Raw genomic sequence first — 13,481 nt, 5'->3', positions numbered from 1 at the left:
ATCGAGGGTTCAAGTTTCCGAAGATAAAAAAATTGCAGCCGACAAATGTATGAGGGAAACCAGGGAAAATCCATTTTGGTTCGTTAGCGAGGTTTCAAGTTATCGGGAGTCGACTGTGATTTGGCAGTGCTTTTAGAGGAGGACATGGGCGGTGTTGGTTCGTCTTTCACGGCGTATTTGATGACGTAGTCTTTTGTTATGAAAAACCCGCTTCAGTTGGTATAACTATTTCTACTTCTCTTTCGCAGCAAATGTAAATTCTTTATTAAAATATCAGGTTTGAAAATCATAGCTAAGATTCCCAGCGTGCGTTGAAGTCGAAGGCATCAATGGGATGATGGCTCTTACGGCTAACGTTTAAAATTTTGGTCATTTTATGTCTAACAGTAAATTTTTCTCCGTTTCGATTAAAAGAAACCTTTTCATGGTTAATTTTTTATGACTAGTGGTTAAAATTTGTCAATTTTTATGCGCAAGTGCTGCTTTAAGCTAATTGAGACCCTTGCCCGGAGCCCATCCAGCCGAGGACTCCTGCCCTTGTATAAAGGTTTTTTTTTTATAGTTATCCCTCTATTTGTTAATGACACAATGTCATCTATTTCAAATGGGTTTCAGATGCTGGAAATAACGATTAAAATTCTCGTTCATTCTTGAATTTCAATGATACTGAAACAACAAAGGTGATAACTACAAATAGCATAATTCAGTAATCTCGCTCGTGATAACTTCATTTCAGCTTCAGCTTCATCGCAGAATATTCAGACTTTGTTCTTTCTTTAACAAGGATTTCAAATATTTCACCGCCAGTCCTGTACCCACAGGAAATGTAATCTACAATGGACAAAGAAGCACAGAGCGATTTCAAGCAGGGGGCAAAAAAAAAAGAAGTTACTTCTTGAAGGAGGTTGTCTTATTTGACGTGATATCGCTGCCACAAACTAGTCGTCTCAAAAATATTCTCACAAGATGTCAGTTGTTTAATTCTGGCTTGCTTTAGGTTGTAAGTACATTTAAAACCAAAATTAAGAAAATTTCTTCGTTACAACTAAATGAAGAACTACAAATAACAATAAAATATGTTGAGAAAAACTAACAAAGAATTTGCTGTAGAATGACTTGGAAATCTTTGGATGTGTATTTACTGATATAGGACCATCCAGAAGGCAACTTGCATGAATAATAAAAGGCTTCTCATGGCTAAATATATGAGGCTACCCATGTGTTCCTAGCTGTTTCTCGCTTTTTTTCATATCATGCAAAAATTATCTTTCCTGATCCTTCCACCTTTCATGACTTTTCGTGCACTAGCTTGGGCTGAGTAACAAAATACTAAAAAAATAAGGTAGCAAGAGTCATCTACGCATAGGGGAAAAAATTTTTTGAATGAAATATATTACTTGATGAGAAGTATAAGTAAAATTTGCAATCTTTACTTCTTCTGCCTTGTTAAAAACTATTAAATCCAAAAATTGACCATCTGATGTTTTTCCTGTTAACTTAACGGCCAAAATAAAGATAGACGGCACTTTACTAATGTAAGTAGGCAGCTTTTCAAACTTTTCATCCTAGTTAATCATAAATTGAGAGATCCATAATTGCGATAGATACGCCTCATTTTGTATTCAGAATGTTTTTTTCTATGGAAGTGAATTTTTTATTAATTATCCGTGGAGATGTCAGCTCAGAGCTAAGCCGACAAGTCATAAGCAAAAGTGTTCCCAGTCACACCTGAAGCAATTGGTTTTAAAGGTACATCGGCCTCATGCGGAATCTTCGGTAAACCGTATGTGCCAATAACTAACGATGAATTAAACAAACACAAATAAAGAAGGACTGAGACGTTTTCAAAACACCTTGTTTAAGTAAGAACTAAAGAATAATCCAGCTTTTCTCTATTGATCCGCTCAAAGCATGCTAGATTTAAAGTACAAAGAAAAAACAAAAGATTATGGGGTTTTGCCTGAGCTGAGAATGTAGATTGGCCGTCCAAGAGTTTCTAGAGCTAAAGTTCCGAGCGTTAGTCCTCCGCCAGAGGAATTGTGGGTTGTGCGCGTTTTATGTACGGAGAATGGAGCTACGCTATTGATGGGAACATGGTAAAGACGAAAACAAGAATAAATTAGTCGAAGGAAACCGAAAAAGAAGCTGTCTGTCATGTCTAAGATCTTTTAACATGTGCAAAGACATATCACCTTCCAACGGAGACAACAGGATAATCATAGATGTCCAAATACATTGTTAATCTCGGACTAAACCAAAACCATGCATGTGCTTATTTATACTTCCGTTGCACAATCAAATTTCGGTATTTACTACAAGTCACAGAAACGCAAGTGTCCACATGATTAATACTGAAATCCCTAATTTTCTACAAGTTAACACCCATCTCACTCGTCTTTTGTTATTCAAAAGACAGGTGAGAAATGTGTTGTGTGTAAATGTTATTTTCTTAGGCTAGAATTAAATTTCAATTCCCGGGTTGACACATGCACGTACATGCGATAGGCCGCAAACCAATGTAGGATCTTTCTGTTTTTATTATTTTTTCGGGCGTTCTTATATCGAAGCGGTCAACTGAAATGATTACATGAAGGAAGTTACCGAGGTAACGTGCGATCGTAGCCTAAAGAATAATCTCAATTTTGGAAACGAGCACGTGGCAATTAAAAGACCTTAGAGAAAGATAAAAACTATACCGATAAGTTTCGCTTTGAATCGCAACTACGTCACATAATCACAAAAATGAGAGGTCAACCTAACCAGAAAATATTTCGCAGCTTCTCTCGAAAGCGGTAGCATTCAGCTTTAACGGTAGCGGTTATATTGAGGTTATACATGTTTTTCTTTTATTTATCTCGATGATCATCGAGGTAGATGATCATCAACAGAGAATGCCGCAAGATGGCTGAAAAGGAGTCTTTTTTTTCCGATACAACTGATTGTAACCAAGTTACAACGAGCTTGGTCTACGTGGTCAACTGATCTTAAAGAAATTTGCATCTTTACAATTGTTTAATGGATGTCGTCGACTAATCAGACTTCCTGGCTCCTGCAAAAGCTTTGATAATAACCCACTACAGCTGATGCAGTTTCTTACCTTTTTTTGCGTTTTTCGTTTGCGAAAATGTTTGCACGAGTTGAGAGTGGAGATAAGTTTTTCTTTTTACTCTTCTATCGCGATGATCTGCACAAACGTTTAAAGAACAATATTTCTTTGCCATTCTCTTATCAATTTACTAATCACCATTCATTTGGTAAATTCGGCTCTAAGTTGAAATGTTTTGCGCTTTGACTAAAGTTGTTTAAATAGTCACGTTAACGCCGAAGAACATGGTTAAAACTATTGACAGATAGGACTCAAAGGTTTTGAAACAAGACTTAAGAGGTTTTTTCCAAAAATTAGCAAACGCACTACTACCTAGTCGAGACAAGGAGCCTTTTTTACTCAAATGTTGACTTAAAAGAATCAACGAAAATCAGCAGTACTCTGCTGAACTTTATATCTTTACCTTTTCAGAAGAGGAAATTTTAGCATAACATTTCGCAATAAGGCTCTAAGGTTTCGCATATTCTTATACTTTGGCAATGTATTCGTGGGTAAGCAACATCAGCCTTGAGGGAGTTGAACCTTTACATATTGAGGCTTATTTCAAAATCTTTTTTAAGACCAGAAACTCTCGGTCATTCGAGTTTAAAACGCAATTTAAGCTGTCATGGAAAACTAGAAAGCAGTTGATATTCAAAACAGTAAATGAACGAGGAGAATCCATCGATCTCCTTGCGAAATCCAAGTGTGGAATTTCCTGTTTGACACAACGTAGATAATATTCCCCGAGGCACTCGTGAATTGGAAGAACAGCTGGAGAAACAAGATGTGCACAGTCGTGTTTCGCCAACTGTGTTCTCAGAACGTGGTCTCATGTGCAAAGATTGTCTTAACCAATCAGCGAACGACAAATGTGACAGCTATGCTGAAGCCAGGGGTGTAAGAAAGTTTGCAGAATCATCGTGTAGAGGGCTCATATATCAACACGAAACACCACACATTCAAGTCAGTCTCGCCACCTTAATCTTGCATAACTCTGAGTTTGAGATCCAACTTTAAAGACAAATGGCGCACTTAAAGTTTATGTGCGTACTGGTACTTCATTATTTCATCTTTTCGTCTTTGTTTGCGCGCGAAGAAGCTTACAGTACGTATAACAAAGTCGGTAAAAGATTTTTCAAGGTAAATATTTGTTATAAAATGTTTTGTACACAAGGGAGCGAACTCGAATGTCAGACTAAGGATCTGTTTTCATAAAAATGTCCTTCAGTCAACTGAGAATTTAACGGTCCGTCGTAAGTAATACATCGACCGAGAGCAAGCTCTGAGAAGTACTTTAAGGCTTTCAAGGGATTTTCGGTTTGATGCTTAAACCTGTCTTTTTTTCTTGTTCGTCTTAAGCTTATATTAAGAGACTCACTGAAAACCAGTCTCATTTGTTTGCATGAATTGATGGGTAGTAGTTAATGGTTTATTCAGTACCTTAATAGCAGCATGGATCCCATGAAATGAAGTTTATTTTTATTTTCTGTGTTATGAATCGCAGCTACAACGAAAACTTGAGGTGGGACCGATGATCAAAAGTCGCGTAATGGACTCAGAAACTGCGCGTGCGCAGATGCAGAAGACAAAAGCTGAGGACAGTGGAACATGGAATTTTGGATCGACCAGGCCACTAGAGTATTGAGGATCACTTCATTTGACGTTTGCTAGTTTAACCTATCGAATAGAATTACCGAAGCAAATAAGTTTAAAATTCGATTGCTGTTAGTTAAAGAGCCATAAGTTATGGAAAGATTTTGATATCATAAGAATAGAATGGACTTATAAAGTAATGAATGAACTTCCTGTAAGTTGTAAAAAAACCATTGTGGTTATCCATGAATAAATGAAATAATTTCGAACGTCTATGGTGTTTGGGCATCTAATATCAGTTTTTATAAAAGGCAATGATGTAATTTAGCTTTCTTTCAGAGACTTAAACCTTTTTTAATGCGTTTATTATGCCATGTGCCAATCAGTATAAACTTCAAGTTTACGTATAAATAAAGTTTATTACACAGCAGACGAGAAAAGATAAATACGGTCTGAGTTAGTTGGCTTAAAGCATTGATTTCCATTGAATTAAAAAAAATTACGCCTCTTCAGATAATGTGCTTGAGTTAAGCACATTATCTGAACAGTGCGAGTCACGCGTGAAAGAAGGAGCGCGAAAAAAAATTGTGTTTTCGCACTCTTCCTTCGCGCGTGACTGGCGTTTCGCGTTCGCCCAGCACTTGTCTTATTTCGCCAGTAAAACTCAAAAAATTACGCCCGGTGGACAGGTTATATAGGTCTGACTTTACTCTTGAGTGCATCCTCGTAAAATTTTGATGATGATCAGAAATCTCTGTGGAGGGTTCACCAGTGTTCTATTTGTTGACCAAAGCAAGCTAAGGCCTTTTTGACATTTATTCCAATAAAGAGGAAATTTACCTTTGACACTTCAAGACCTTCACACCTCCAAATTCTCAGATAATGTTTATCTCAAAATAGCGTAATTTCTCCATACATTCCTGTACTTTATTGGATTTAAATATAGAGGCAAGACCGTACAACACAGATAAGTTTAATTTGGCTAAAACGAAATTTCCGTTCTTTAGAAGAAAACCCGAAAGGTTTCTTTTCTCTCCCATGTCCGATTACACGTCCACTACATTACAAGTTACCATTTCTTTGGACTCTGTTTTTTCTATTGTTTTAATTATATCATTTTGAAAATTATGCGTTGTATTTCCCCACAGTACAAGTAACAGTCCAGTGTCAGTTTGAATCACCCTCGAAGTCAACGGCAAAGTGGCATAAAGCTGTCTTTGCATCCCTTTCGTGATCTAAAGCGCCTTTCATATTGAAAACGTCGGTTAACTCTTTTTTCTATGGATTCTTTGTCACGCCTTTCGGGCACGAAGTCGTCCGAGGCTTTGTTTATGTCGCTTTCCTCATCTATTTCAAGGAGCCCACGCAAATGCTCAGCTTCCAAGCCCAGGAACAGAACGAGAATGATACAAGCCATGAGAAGACTGGAACGAGCCAACATCAGGCAGAGAAATTATTCAAACCACGAAAATGGATTAGTTATTCTGCGAATAGCTATAAGGTGAGTGAGAAATGGGAATCAACTCAGATGATTTACACAGATTTCATATCATTTCGGGAACTGTTTGACGTAATTAAACAAGCTTGCCTTAGTTTGAAAAAATGCAATGTACCAACAAAACTTAACCGATTCATTCTCGTAACTGAACGGTAGCGGACACTTTGATGGACAAGGTAAGCTGTTATATCCTCATGTGATCTGAGTCGAAGTTAACAACTGAAGGACGTGTAAACCAGAAAAAAAGACGATCTTCTCATTCAAGCCACAATGAAAAAAAATTTTAGAAAAGAAGCCTGAAAAAATTCAGTTTTTGACGGGAATCAAACCTTAAAGTTTGCTGAAAAGACTCTAGTGGGCGATACTACCAACTGATTTACGGAGCCACATGTCGAAAAGGAGGCAAATTTTAGAAGCGGTTTCCTCCATTCTCACAGAGAAATCTTTGTCATCATAAGTTAATTTGATCTAGTCACAATTAATGTCAAGTTTTTTTTAAAATTTCTTTAATAATCATGTGCTTGCGAAGGTAATTGTTAATGAAGTGTAATTCATCTACTGTTCTAAGGAGTAGCGAGATGATATTAAAGCCACTGAAAGTATGCCTCAGTTCAGAGCTTATCAAGATTTTATGAGAAGATATAAAACTGAAGTTGCGTGAAAATCCTTAAAATTGGAGATATTAACGTTTTCTGCCAACTTTCCAGTAACAATAACTGGCAAGTACTCCCAGACTGGCGGCGGCGAAGTGTTCAAGGGGTATTTTTGCAGAAATTAACGAGACATTCAAAGAATGTTCTAAATGTCCATGATTAGCTTAACCCTTTTCCAGTAGGCAAAAAAACCTTATAATTTGGCCATACAAACTTAGGCTCACTTTGTTTGTCGTTATATGAAGTATCCCTTACAATATTTGCGGTTTTGAGACACCGTAAACTCAGACTTTGGGGTAAAGGTAAAGGTCTCTATTTCTCTAAACAACATACGTGTTTAGTTACAATTTTTTTTAAGGTTGAAATCAGACAGGTGCCTCTGGCAGCCGTGTTTAGTCCGTAGCGATTTCACCTACCCACCCAACCCACCCCAGGGAGGACATCCATCACACAGTAATCTCGTGCGTGGGAAATTAACGTCTCCTACCCCAACCCTGTAGGACACGGGACCTCCATTTATTCGTCCCTATCCGAGAAGACTAGAATATCTAAACATTTCTTGATGTTAAAGAAAGGAAGCATATTCTCCTCAATTAATTTTAAGACCCTAAGTGTTGGTCTGGCCGGTATTGAACTCTCGACCTCCCGCACAGCAGTCCGGCGCTCTCCCAATTGAGCTAACCAGGCGGCGGTAACCTGAATGGTCACGTGACCTAGATCACGCGCTCGTGTTTGGACTGGATGGGTTCAAATCGACTCGTTTTCTCGCGTTTATAAGTGTTTTTCGAGCCATTTTCCCTCTACAGAAGCCCTCAGGACAGCATCATTGAGCTGGAATGTGGGCAGAGGCAAGCCTCGGAAAGAAAACAGTGGTGAGAGGTGGTTTCATATAGACTGGACCGCCAAAATGCTTTCATGCAAGCTTGGCGAGTTCACAAGTGAAGTCGTGTCTCTGGCCCATCTGTGGATGGCTACCAGGACCTACCAAGGCTTTTTGGGCCAGTTTTCAGTGGCAAAAGTCTCGATCGATGTGATATTTTGCTGGTAGGACTGGGTGGTCCGACACTGCAAATAATTTGTTAAAATGGAAATGTGAGGTGTTGCCTTCTCGAGTTGTGGTGGAATTTCCCAGAGTTCTTTTCGGTCATAAACGAGGCAAAGGTTGTGTTTGCGACACCAGCTTTCGTCAATAACATAGACGATAATTGTGCTCATGTTTACAAAGGAGCCTGGTGGTACTATGCGAACCTGAATGGTTTGTATTCAGTCGTGGATACCACCCCTCTTTTGCTGATGGTGTGAACTGGTATCACTGGAAGGAATTTCACTACTCGCTAAAGAGAACAGAGATGAAAATAAGACCAGTGGATTTCTAAGTGATCATGTCCTTAAGTGTTCAAGTACTGCATAATGAACCTTACTAAGGTATACCATGCATTTTTAACATGCAGCACATTTCGAATTACCTTTGGCCTCTTTTTTTAAAGTGAGTTCTGGTGCTCTTCCTTTCATGTGATTATAAGTTTTCATACACAGGAAATTAAACTCATATTCATGCGAATGGTTGAGCACCAGGCCTCGTTTTGAAAAAGAGGCCAAAAGTAATTCGGAAGTGGCCTATTAAATATCAGTACTATCAGTACCATTTAGTTCTACCTTCACGCCACAAAGCGGAATTCATCTAATTCAATATGATTAAGTAAAATATGTTCTTATCTTGTATTTATCGAGTTCAATTTAGTGAAGTTACATGAGGTTGTGAATATCTAATATTTACTCGAGAGAGAGTAATGATTCTCAGGCGAGTAAAGCAAACGTGAAGCCACACTTAAACCTGTGCAATCTTTATTTTTCTTTTTTCGGTAATTGGAGTTTTGTCTAATGGTAAAATTTTAGCAATAAAAGACTTTTTCCGTGTTCACGTAACCTCATCTAGACGCTAGGGGAGTTGGGAGGATCTGAGAGTTAAGCAAACTGAGACTAGGTCTACACTAGAGGAGACTTTTCCAGATTCGTAAATGTTTCCGGATTCATCAATTTTGGAGTATTCGGATTCGTAGGCGTTTACACTGAAACGATATTCGGATTCCTGACCGTTTACACACAACGAAAACTCTGGGAACATTCGAAATGAAATGGTTACCAAGCCCAGTGTTGTTTCGTCGTTCGATCGTCAAAGTGAAAATGCCTCCCCCAAAAAAGGCTAGAGTAGATCCAGATGCCACAGAAAAACGCTAGAGTAGATCCAGATGTCACGTAGTCTACGTCGTCAGCGATTAAGTGTGGCTGACGTTAAACTTCCTTGCAATAATAATTTGCGTTTATTCAGAAATACTGCGGTACACATGATAAAATTTATCGCCTGAACCTGCAACAAGATTAGGCAACCGGAGACCGCCAGCAATGTTAGCACCAGATCCATTTTGGTTTCACCGCAAACTCAAAAGATTGCAGGTGGAAATAATATCCGGATTCGAGAAAAAAAGCGGTTACACGACAAAACTTTCCGGATTCAAAAGTTATCGGATTCAAAGTTCCCACTTTAAATTCCGGATTCAAAATCTCCGGAGACACGACCAAACCGGGAAGTTTTTATTTGGGATTCGTCCACGTTCGTGTAAACGGCAGAATGAATCCGGTACTAAAACGTTTCGGATTCATCACGAATCCGGAACAATTTCCTCTAGTGTAAACCTAGTTTTTAAATTCCGGATTCAAAATCTCCGGAGATACGACCAAACCGGGAAGTTTTTATTTCGGATTCGTCCACTTTCGTGTAAACGGCAGAATGAATCCGGTACTAAAACGTTTCGGATTCATCACGAATCCGGAACAATTTCTTCTAGTGTAAACCTAGTCTCAGACTCATTCAAGGGTCGGCATAACTTTGGAGTGTAACCCCGAATATTTGACCAGGGAAAGCGTGACGTCACGACTGAGTTTACTCTCCCTCGTCTCAACGGATCTATCGACGGATGAGACTAATCTCGTTCCTTTCAAAAAATTGAAATACGAGCCAACTTTGTTTGCTAAAGTATTTTAGATTTCACTCTGATGTTGCCTCGACGTAGATCAAATTTCTCAAGTTATTGTTTTGTCATATATTTTGAACTGCGGTATTAGATACGTATAATGCACGATCCTCGCAGTAGAGAGCGCTGTTTATGCAATAGCGAAAACCAGACCTGAAAAAAATCAGGCCTGTACGGGATTCGAACCACTGACCTCTGCGATACTAGTGCAGCGCTCTACCAATTGAGCTAACAAGCCAACTGGGAGCAGGCCGTTAAGTTGATTCGTAATAAACCCGTGATAATAAATCAGATACAATGAATATATATATATTTTCATAATATAATATATATTTTCATATATTTTGAACTGCGGTATTAGATACGTATAATGCACGATCCTCGCAGAAGAGAGCGCTATTTATGCAATACCGAAATTAAAACGGGTTTATTACGAATCAACTTAACGGCATGCTCCCAGTTGGCTTGTTAGTTCAATTGGTAGAGCGCTGCACTAGTATCGCAGAGGTCAGTGGTTCGAATCTCGTACAGGCCTGATTTTTTTCAGGCCTGGTTTGCGGTATTGCATAAATAGCGCTCTCTACTGCGAGGATCGTGCATATTATACGTATCTAATACCGCAGTTCAAAATATATGAACTTCATATATTCATTCTATTTGATTTATCATCACGGGTTTATTACGAATCAACTTAACGGCCTGCTCCCAGTTGGCTTGTTAGCTCAATTGGTAGAGCGCTGCATTAGTATCGCAGAGGTCAGTGGTTCGAATCCCGTACCGGCCTGATTTTTTTCAGGTCTGTTTTTCGCTATTGCATAAATAGCGCTCTCTGCTGCGAGGATCGTGCATTATATGTTTTGTCATACTTGTAGCAAAAATATAAACCGAAAATTTATTGAGATTTTTATTAGCGTGTCACCGTTTTCATCCAAATAGGAAAATGTCGACTTTTTCGCCTTTCTTTGTTCGACCTCATACATTAACAGCCATCAAAAAATAACGCGAAAAGAAATGGTTTAGATTATTTTTAGTGGCGCTACCTCTGGTAAGAAAGGGATACTGAGCGAAGTACAAGGCGGAAGTACAGTCGACTCCTAGTAACTCGAACCTTGAAGGGAAATGGAAAGAGGATCGAGTGATCGGAAATATCCATACAGTATACATTTTATTCAAAATAATTATAAAGAAGTCAAGTGAATATGGAACATTTAGTCAGAACACCACGTAACTTGAAACAATACACAGCAAAGCGTTTGAGCGGTTGGAGAAAAGGGCGAAGATTATATGGCCTCTTTAAAATATATTCAATGTTTTGGACTGCAATCGCTGATTGTTTTGATTTTTCACGTATTGAAAGACGTGGTTCTGGTTTTCGAGGGAATAAGTGTACATGGAATGACCATGAAACATAAAAATTACATGTGACGAAAATTGCTTCGAGTTAGCGGGAGGTTCGAGTTATGGAGGGTTCAAGTTTCCGAAGGTAAAGAAATTGCAACCGACAAATGTATGAGGGAAACCGGGGAAATGTATTTTGGTTCGTTAGCGAGGTTTCAAGTTATCGAGAGTCGACTGTGGTTTGGCAGTACTTTAAGAGGAGGACATGGGCCGTGTTGGTTCGTCTCTCACGGCGTATTTGATGACGTAGTCTTTTGTTATGAAAAACCCGCTTCAGTTGGTATAACTATTTCTACTTCTCTTTCGCAGCGAATGTAAATTCTTTATTAAAACATCAGGTTTGAAAATCATAGCTAAGATTCACAGCGTGCGTTGAAGTCGAAGGCATCAATGGGATGATGGCTCTTACGGCTAACGTTTAAAATTTAAGGTCATTTTATGTCTAACAGTAAATTTCTCTCCGTTTCGATTAAAAAAAACCTTTTCATGGTTAATTTTTTATGACTAGTGGTTAAAATTTGTCAATTTTTATACGCAAGTGCTAATTTTTTTTCTGCTTTAAGCTAATTGAGACCATTGCCCGGAGCCCATCCAGCCGAGGACTCCTGCCCTCGTATAAAGGTTTTTTTTTTTATAGTTATCCCTCTATTTGTTAATGACACAATGTCATCTAGTTCAAATGGGTTTCAGATGCTGGAAATAACGATTAAAATTCTCGTCCATTCTTGAATTTTAATGATACTGAAACAACAAAGGTGATAATTACAAATAGCATAATTCAGTAATCTCGCTCGTGATAACTTCACTTCAGCTTCATCGCAGAATATTCAGACTTTGTTCTTTCTTTAACAAGGATTTCAAATATTTCACCGCCAGTCCTGTACCCACAGGAAATGTAATCTATGATGGACAAAGAAGCACAGAGCGATTTCAAGCAGGTGGCAAAAAAAAAAATTACTTCTTGAAGGAGGTTGTCTTATTTGACGTGATACCGCTGCCACAAACTAGTCGTCTCGAAAACATTCTCATTAGATGTCAATTTTTAATCCTGGCTTGTTTTGGGGTTATAAGTACAATTAAAACCAAAATTAAGAAAATTTCTTCGTTACAACTAAATAAAGAACTACAAATAACAGTAAAACAAGCTGAGAAAAACTAACACAGAATTTGCTGTAGAATGACTTGGAAAGCTTTAGATGTGTATTTACTGATATAGGACCATCCAGAAGGCAACTTGCATGGATAATAAAAGGCTTTTCATGGCTAAATATATGAGGCTACCAATGTGTTCATAGCTGTTCAGTTCTCGCTTTTTTTCATGTCATGCAAAAATTATCTTTCCTGATCCTTCCACCTTTCCTGACTTTTTGTGCATTAGCTTGGGCTGAGTAACAAAATACTTTAAAAAAAGTAGCAAGAATCATCTACACATAGGGGAAAAAATTGCTTGAATGAAATATATTACTTGATGAGAAGTATGAGTAAAATTTGCAATCTTTACTTCTTCTGCCTTTTTAAAAACTATTAAATCCAAAAATTCACCATCTGATGGTTTTCCTGTTAACTTACAAACAAACGGCCAAAATAAAGATTGACGACACTTTACTAAGGTAAGTAGGCAGCTTTTCAAACTTTTCATCCTAATTAATCCTAAATTGAGAGAGCCATAATTGCAAGGGATACACCTTGTATTCAGAATGTTTTTTTCTATGGAAGTGAATTTTTTATTAATTATCCGTGGAGATGTCAGCTCAGAGCTAAGCCGACAAGTCATAAGCAAAAGTGTTCCCAGTCACACCTGAAGCAATTGGTTTTAAAGGTACATCGGCCTTATTTGAATCTTCGGTAAACCGTATGTGCCAATAACTACCAATGAATTAAACAAACACAAATGAATAAGGACTAAGGCGTTTTAAAAACATCTTGTTTAAGTAAGAGCTAAAGAGTAATCCAGCTTTTCTTTATTGATCCGCTCAAAGCATGCTAGATTTAAAGTACAAAGAAAAACAAAAGATTATGAGGTTTTGCCTGAGCTGAGAATGTAGATTGGCCGCCTAAGAATTTCTAGAGCTAAGGTTCCGAGCGTTAGTCCTCCGCCAGAGGAATTGTGGGTTATCCGTGGAGACGTCAGCTCAGAGCTAAGCCGACAAGTCATAAGCAAAAGTGTTCCCAGTCACACCTGAAGCAATTGGTTTTAAAGGTACATCGGCCTCATGCGG

The 13,481-nt window shown here is 38.3% G+C and overlaps 1 long non-coding RNA gene across 1 annotated transcript; it reads left to right on the top strand.

Moving 5' to 3' along the window:
- The first annotated feature begins 4,003 nt into the window (after positions 1-4,003).
- On the top strand, positions 4,004-4,954 carry LOC148734111 (uncharacterized). The gene is made up of 2 exons (XR_015999325.1): positions 4,004-4,228; positions 4,593-4,954. It is a non-coding gene; the product is annotated as an uncharacterized LOC148734111 (long non-coding RNA).
- Positions 4,955-13,481: the final 8,527 nt, after the last annotated feature.

The sequence above is a fragment of the Stylophora pistillata genome, chromosome 3 (assembly GCF_964205215.1).
Source record: "Stylophora pistillata chromosome 3, jaStyPist1.2, whole genome shotgun sequence".
Taxonomy (NCBI): domain Eukaryota; kingdom Metazoa; phylum Cnidaria; class Anthozoa; order Scleractinia; family Pocilloporidae; genus Stylophora; species Stylophora pistillata.
Note: the sequence above shows the minus strand (reverse complement) of the source record. Positions and strands in the feature narration are given on the sequence as shown.